The sequence below is a fragment of the Aegilops tauschii genome, chromosome 3, assembly GCF_002575655.3.
Source record: "Aegilops tauschii subsp. strangulata cultivar AL8/78 chromosome 3, Aet v6.0, whole genome shotgun sequence".
NCBI lineage: Eukaryota > Viridiplantae > Streptophyta > Magnoliopsida > Poales > Poaceae > Aegilops > Aegilops tauschii.
This window is the reverse complement of record NC_053037.3, coordinates 132,646,864-132,655,547: the sequence shown is the minus strand read 5'-3', so window position 1 is coordinate 132,655,547 and position 8,684 is coordinate 132,646,864. Positions and strand designations below refer to the sequence as shown.

General features: G+C 45.9%; 1 long non-coding RNA gene across 1 annotated transcript; it reads right to left on the bottom strand.

Annotated features, from left to right (window-relative positions):
* Positions 1–568: 568 nt before the first annotated feature.
* On the bottom strand, positions 569–4,132 carry LOC141020950 (uncharacterized). Its single transcript, XR_012180946.1, has 3 exons — positions 3,567–4,132; positions 2,242–3,475; positions 569–999 (listed from the first exon to the last, which is right to left on the bottom strand). It is a non-coding gene; the product is annotated as an uncharacterized lncRNA (long non-coding RNA).
* Positions 4,133–8,684: the final 4,552 nt, after the last annotated feature.

Here is an 8,684-nt window from a genome sequence, read left to right as displayed (position 1 = left end):
TTCCAGTGTCTACCCCAATGGCGGACAACCGACCGGTAGGGGTAAGTCGTGTCACGACCTCTGCATCACGATCACGGAAACAAGATCACGAAACCAACCTTCAACACTGACATGCGCGACCGATCTCATCGACCCGTACCTGAACCGATCTACATATCTCATATGCATATCATCGAATCTATTACCACACAACGGAGGCTCTCATACCACTGTTGGAACACGCGGTACGCTACGCTAGCACCAAATAAAATTTTCTACCGCGCACCCAAGATCATGTTGCTGGAAATAGATCACGGGATCGGGTTTACCACTAGACGCGTAGTCACCACAGCGGAAGTAGAGTTGGTGATGCGTGTAGCCGATCTCCCGGGCCGTCTCCTCCTCGCGTTGCCGATCTCCCGCGAACAGCGAAGACCCGTGAACGGTGATCTCCCGCGAACGGCACCTCGCGGTTCCCTCAAACGGTTCGTCCAAGCACCACAGATGCGATGCCTCCAAGGTATCCACACATACGGGGAGCAGCGTCGAGCGGCGGACTGCTAGGTCCGGTCGTGCGGCATGGGCATGGGGAGTGGCGGTGGCTAACCAGGGTTCAATCCGATCTACCCTAAGTGGTGTGCCCATGTAACACCCACGATGCGGCTATATCTCCCACGTGTCGAGGCACGACTTAGAGGCATAACCGCATTGTGGTTTTGTCGCAAGAAGGGTCATCTTCACACAATCCCATGTAATGAACACGAATGGGATAAAGAGTTGGCTTACAATCGCCACTTCACACAATACATAAATAAATCATACATCAATCAGAGTACACACATAGGTCCGACTACGGAACCAAAAGAAAAGAAGACAACCCAACTGCTAGATCCCCGATCGTCCCAACTGGGCTCCACTACTGATCAACAGGAACAGAAACATAGTAACGACCAAGGTCCTCGTCGAACTCCCACTTGAGTTCGGTAGCATCGCCTGCACTGGTATCCTCGACACCTGCAACTGTTTTGGAAGTATCTGTGAGTCACGAGGACTCAGCAATTTCACACCCGCGAGATCAAGACTATTTAAGCTTATAGGAAAGGATGGGGTAATGAGGTAGAGCTGCAGCAAGCACCAGCATATATGGTGGCTAACATACGCAAGTAAGAGCGAGAAGAGAAGCAACGGAACGGTCGTCAACTAGTAATGATCAAGAAGTGATCCTGAACTCCTACTTACGTCAAACATAACCCAAAAGCCGTGTTCACTTCCCGGACTCCGCCGAAAAGAGACCATCACGGCTACGCACGCGGTTGATGCGTTTTAATTAAGTCGAGTGTCAAGTTCTCTACAACCGGACATTAACAAATTCCCATCTGCCACATAAACGCGGGCACGGCTCTCGAAAGTTTATAGCCTGCAGGGGTGTCCCAACTTAGCCCATTATAAGCTCTCACGGTCAACGAAGGATATTCCTTCTCCCGGGAAGACCCGATCAGTCTCGGAATCCCGGTTTATAAGACATTTCGACAATGGTAAAACAAGACCAGCAAGACCACCCGCTGTGCCGACAAATCCCGATAGGAGCTGCACATATCTCGTTCTCAGGGCACACCAGATAAGCTAAGCGTACAGGTACCGATGTAACCCAAGTTGCCAAGGGATGGTCCCGCACGGTGCTCTAGTTTGGACCAACACTCAGAGGAGCACTGGCCCCGGGGGGGGGGGTTAAAATAAAGATGACCCTTGAGTCTGCAGAACCCAAGGGAAAAGGCTTAGGTGGCAAATGTTAAAACCAAGGTTGGGCCTTGCTGGAGGAGTTTTATTCAAAGCGAACTGTCAAGGGGGTCCCATAAATCACCCAACCGCGTAAGGAACGCAAAATCAAGGAACATAACACCGGTATGACGGAAACTAGGGCGGCAAGAGTGGAACAAAACACCAGGCATAAGGCCGAGCCTTCCACCCTTTACCAAGTATATAGATGCATTAATTAAATAAGAGATATTGTGATATCCCAACATATCCATGTTCCAACATGGAACAAACTTCATCTTCACCTGCAACTAGCAACACTATAAGAGGGGCTGAGCAAAAGCGGTAACATAGCCAAACAACGGTTTGCTAGGAAAGGTGGGTTAGAGGCTTGACATGGCAATATGGGAGGCATGATATGGCAAGTGGTAGGTAGCGCGGCATAGCAATAGAGCGAACAACTAGCAAGCAAAGATAGAAGTGATTTCGAGGGTATGGTCATCTTGCCTGAGATCCCGCAAGGAAGAAGAACGAGTCCATGAAGAAGACAAACAGACATAGTCGAACGAATCCTCACAACTCTGGAACGAAACCAAAGCTAACGAGAGAAGCAACCCGGAAAGAAACAAACAACATGGTAAACAACCACCACATATACATGGCATGATGCACACACAAGTATGATGCATGTCCGATTTAATGAGGCATGGCATGGCAAAATGCAACAAACAATGCTACAAATTAAGTGGAGCTCAATATGCAACGAGTTGCATATTGACGAAACACCACATACGATTATTTAGTTCTCTCTCGGTTATGTACCCAACAATATTAAATGTTTATTAACATGGCAATAGGTGAGGCATAAGAAAACTACCTATCTAGGCAATTTAAATGAGGCCGGAAACAACAAACAACAATTCCGGCAAATCCTCATGTGCATATTTTAGATTTGGTACTGTTCTGCCTAAAACCATAATTTTAATGTTTTTAAACAGCAAAATAAAGTACACCATGTTAAACTAGGCATTTTTCTACCCCATTTACATATAAAGTTTATTAAATTCGGAGCTACGGTTAAATAGTTGTGAAATAAATCATTTTAACATGGCATTTATGCAAAATTAAACAAACAGCAAGTTAAACATTTTTACCATGGATGAAAGTAGCATATTATGAAACTAGATGAAATTCTAAGCATTTTACATATTTAAATTATTTTAATCCGATGCACGGTTGTGGAGTTATTATATGCATGATGTTGAGGGTTTTTCTGTAAATCTGTAAACTCTGGGTAATAGCTAAAATCGCAGGCAGGAAAAAAACACTATACGGGCCGAAACTGAGATCTGGCCCAGGGCGCGGGGGAGCTGCTCACATCGGGCCCTTGAGGCCCGTGGCCCGGGTTGTGGAAGAGGCAGGCTGGAAGGGGGGCGCTGGGCCTGGAGGCTGCTGGGCTGATGCGGGTGAAGGGCGACGCGGTGGCCCAGGCACGCTGGCGGCGCGGTCAACGCGAGCGGGCGGTGCTGGGAGCGTTTTCTCCTGCTCGAAGCAGAAACAGGGGAGGCAGCGGCGCGATGCAAAGGCTCGGCGGCAGCGGGACTTGGACGATGGCAGAGGTGGACTTGGGGCTCCGGCAGGAGGAACTTGAGGCGCAAGGGACGGCGAGCTCGAGTAGAGCGACGCGGATCCCGTCGATCCCCACCGAAATCGAAGACTGGCGGAGTGTTCGGTGGGGAACCTGCAGGGCCATGGCGAGGCAATATATTCTGAGAAGTGGCAGGGGAGGCTAGAAATAGGAGAAGGAGAGGGACGGGCAGAGGGAGGCGTACCCGATGGAACTCGCGCTCCGACGAGCTACTGCTCGTTGCCGGCCGGACGGAGACGGGTGGCCTCGGGACGACGGGGACTCGTCGGGGCAGGGAGGTGCGGAGCGGTGCTCGAGCAGCAAGGCGGGACGATGGAGACTGGCCGACGAGGCACGGCTGGGGAAGGAAGCGCGAGGCGATGGCGAGCACGGGAGGTGCAGAAGCTTGCACCAGCGGTGATGGCAGCAGGGGCGAGCCCCGTTCGTTTCTTGGCAGAGAAAAAAACAAACAAGGAAGGGAGAGAGATTAGAGGAGGAAGGAGAAAGGCAGGGAGCGGAAGGTCTCCCGGGGACTCATGTCCGGCGAGGCGATGAGGAGGAGGCACGGCTGCGGTCCGGTTGCTGCTCCGGCGAGGAGATGCAGGCGTGGGCGACGAGCTCGGGCTGGGAATAGCGGAGGAGCTCGGGGAGAAGGGGAGAAGGGGCTCGGGCTCCTGTTGGTGGGTGGAGGAAAACGAGGAGAAGGGGATCCCGAGGGGATTTGGTGGAACGGCGGCGGCGGAGGGATTGGATGGATGGATGGGACAGGATCCCTAGTTTCTAGGGTTGCCCACTATTTATATTGCAATGAGATTAGGGTACGGGCTATCACTTCAATACGATCGTAAACGGACGGCAGAGAAAAATTAGGTTAGGAAGTCCAATGGAGAAACGAAGATATTTTAGAAATGTTGGGGGATGATCCGGACCCAATGGTAACGATAGTCCGGTTCGGGTTCGGGGAAGTTTTCGGACACAGGCGAGGGGTTGAGTATTGTGTAGAGAGGGTCAAACGGTCGGGCAGCAAACGAATGGTCGGTCTTGAGAAAGGTCAACAGAGACGAGGAAGAAGCGGCAACTACGAGCAACTACAAGTTTTATGAAAACATGCGGATGCAATGCGATGATGACATGATGAATGCAACAAACAAAACAAATCACACGACGAAACTCAGAGCATCTGGAAGTCTTCTGGAGCGTCGGTCTCGGGGCGTTACAACACTCCACCACTACAAGAGGATCTCGTCTCGAGATCTAGGATGGCACCGGAGAAAAGCGGAAGAGGAAGAGGTAAAACAAAGTTGCTTCTTTGACAAACGAGTGAAACCATGAACCTTGAGAGGTCGCAAAGCGTGAAGAAATGACACGACGGAGGTGAACAATCAGCAATAGGAACAAGGAACATTGCAAGAACCTTTTAGGTTGATGGACATGAAACAAGAGCTTAATGGACCAAAAGGAATATGAAAGCACACCGGTGGAAAAGAGAAACAAGGAACGAGAATGACATAATTTGGACAACACTCCGGTAGAAAAGAGAAGGAAAACTTGATACGATGGAAAGAACTTGAAAGGAGAACACCACCCTCCGGTTAAAAGGATAAGCAAGGAAAGAACATGATCTTCACAATTCGAGATGATGAGTGAAAAAAAAACATCACAATGCCTCCGGAACGAAAGAATGGAAGTTAAATGGTTGGAAGAAAAGAACGGAGAAGAAAATGACAACTTCTGCCACGAATGAACTTGGAAAGCATCCTTGCGAAGAAGGATTGAACGGAGTTGTTGGAAAAACCAACAACGAAACGAATGAGCATGTAATGGGATTATGGAAAACTTCTCAAAATTGAGGCAAAGTTCTGTCACTACGGAAACAATTTCTTGCTTGAGATCAACGAAGAGATGAAAACTTCTCTCGCCGAGAGGATAGGAGAAAACTTGGATCATTGATAGACACCACAATTAGCAACATTCCTTCGAGAAGGCTTTAAGTGAAATCTATACCAATATAACTCCAATAAAGAGATTATTATGGTTGAAATAACTCATGGACGAACAAAATATGATGGGTTTAAATATCTCATTCTTGACAACTTGTGAATCATGAAACATGAAGAAAATTATCAAGAATGACATAACACCACCTCAAAAGATAAGAGAGAAAGAATTGCACTTTGGAATGCAAGATGAAGAATGCTTGAACTCCTCAAAACAAAACATGTGTTGAGCACGATGTTTATTTTAGAGTATAGCTTGACGGATCTTGACTCCGAGAGAAATCTTGAAGAACAATTGAAGAATGAAAGGAATCCTGGATGAGCCACCATGTTGATCCTCCATGAAGAACTCCGATAATAAAAGAATGATCAAACGAGAGGGAAAGTTGAAAAGAACTCCGGGAGAAGCCTTGCAATGATTAGATGAAGCTTTGAAATGATATAATTGAAATAACTTGGAGCTCCGGAAGAAAAAGATGAAACACTAGAACCGAGAATTACTTCATCATGAACAATCTCCGGAAGAAAAGAATTGAATCACCTCGAGGAAATAAGAATAAGATTTATTGTATGCTTATCATTCATCAAATTGAATTGATGACTAACAATGGATTTGGCATACTACTTATTCTCGTAGAAAGGATTAAGATAGATATAGAGCAAACTTGAGAAGGTCTTCAGCGAACCACCAGTAACAATAGAAGAGAATTTGGAAAGAACGAATGAATTGATACGATAACAACGGAAGAGAATTCTTGAATGAACCACCGTAAGAATTGAAAATGAACGAAGAAAAGATAAAGAAACATCGGGAAGAATTAGAAAACGAACGAAGATACTTGAGAGATTAAGATACATGAGAACGAAGAGATCCCGAGCTGTTTAGGTAATGCTTGAATGATGCACCGGTATGATTTGGAGAACAAGAGCTGAAAGCTTGAATGAATAATTCGGAGATGATGGGCTCCGGAGAATCAAACTGAAAAGACTCCTGAAATGCTCCGGATGGGTGAAAAGAATTCTCACAATCGAAAACAATTATGAGAGGATGGCAACAAGTTAGAACTATGAATCTTCAGGAGAACGGTCCAAGATTTAGGAGAAATTCTTCTACCTTGATCTTGAAATGTTGAGAATGACGATGAGAAACACCACCATGAGTTGTTGAGGCACTTCGGAATGAAAGTTAGGAAGGTTAAACCAACGATGAAAAGAATTTGAAAGATCTTGGAGAAAGACATTTGACTGATGGTAATTCATTCTTACGTCAAACTTTCAAAGAATTTGAGAATCACTCCGGATAAATTAGAAGAGTCAGGTAAGATCCTGGGAAAAGACCTGTGGGTTAGGCCCACTAAAAGAATACACCGTTGAACGATTGCTTGAAAGATATTGCACCGGTTGAATTAAATGGCTTGAATGAGATAACAACCTCGAAATAGCTTGAACGGATTAAGAATGGAAATGCGAATCTTCTGAGATATCTTCCGTACTCCGGAACACATGAATAGAGAGAAGAGCACGATTATGAGATGCTTAGATAAGAACTTCCAACATGGAAATCATGTGAAACAAGAGGAAGAGATATGATCAACAATGAAGCTTGACTTTTAGACCACCGGAGAAAAAGAGAATGATGAATGATGAACTTGAAACTTCCTTAGCATCTTCCTGAGAATCACCGGATACGAACTTTGACGAAAAGGAATGGAGAGACTTCCCCTCAATAAAAGGATACTTGATTAAGAAATCTGAGTCCTTGAAGAAAAAGGGTGGGAGGGTGGGAAAAACAAGGCAACTTGGGCAGATGGAATGGATACCGTTGAGAAAAAAAATAGAATTGATCTTGTGAATATTAAAAGGATATGATTACCTTGAAGAGAAGCACACCGGTTGGAAAGAATTGAAATGACACTCTCGATGATCAAGAAGGATTGGTATTCACATAGAAGTATGAGAACACCGCTTAGGAAATGTAAGGAATCAACACTTGACTTCGAAGCAACTCGAATACCACAAACCAAAACAAAACAAAGGATTGGCTTACAAAATAAGCCGGAAACAAACATATGATAAATCCCATATCGTATCATGTGTCTGTTGGAAAGATATCCTACAAGATACTTGAATTCCCACTTATAAACTCCCGAAACTTTCTGGTTATGCAATCAGGTGTTGGGGATACAGGGGAAACAAAATATATCACCCAAACTAACAATACCTAGATCCAGCTGTATCCATCCTTCAACACATAACCAAGAAACCTTCGGAAATCATTTACCTGAACCTTCGAAAAGCATCCGTTATACGAGTTATGGCAATACTCCCGAACTCCCGCCCCAGTACTGGGTGGCGTCAAGGTGATCTCACCAACAACTACATAAAAGAGATTTTCGATGTCGGCGAAACTCAGGTATTCCAGAACTGCAACGATAAAATTGTGACGACAACACCTCGGAGCTCAACTCCCCGGGACACTGCCACAACCCCTAAATGTCAGGAGGCACCAAGAACAATGTTCTCGTCACAAAACCATCGGAACGATTCTAAGATACCCGCGTGATCCTAAAAAAATTTAGTGAAATTTGAGGAGAGGAGAGTCAAAACTTCTACGTCATGGGGCCTCACCAGAGCGACGAAGGGACTAAGGAGTAAAAAGAATCCTACTCTCCGATATATATAATCCTAAGACTCAAAAAATTTTTGTTCTAGACTCAACAACGCCAGCGATTCGATCAAGCAGGGGGCTCCTAAGTCGGGGATGGCTCTGATTACCAACTTGTAACACCCACGATGCGGCTATATCTCCCACGTGTCGAGGCACGACTTAGAGGCATAACCGCATTGTGGTTTTGTCGCAAGAAGGGTCATCTTCACACAATCCCATGTAATGAACACGAATGGGATAAAGAGTTGGCTTACAATCGCCACTTCACACAATACATAAATAAATCATACATCAATCAGAGTACACACATAGGTCCGACTACGGAACCAAAAGAAAAGAAGACAACCCAACTGCTAGATCCCTGATCGTCCCAACTGGGCTCCACTAATGATCAACAGGAACAGAAACATAGTAACGACCAAGGTCCTCGTCGAACTCCCACTTGAGTTCGGTAGCATCGCCTGCACTGGTATCCTCGGCACCTGCAACTGTTTTGGAAGTATCTGTGAGTCACGAGGACTCAACAATCTCACACCCGCGAGATCAAGACTATTTAAGCTTATAGGAAAGGATGGGGTAATGAGGTGGAGCTGCAGCAAGCACCAGCATATATGGTGGCTAACATACGCAAATAAGAGCGAGAAGAGAAGCAACGGAA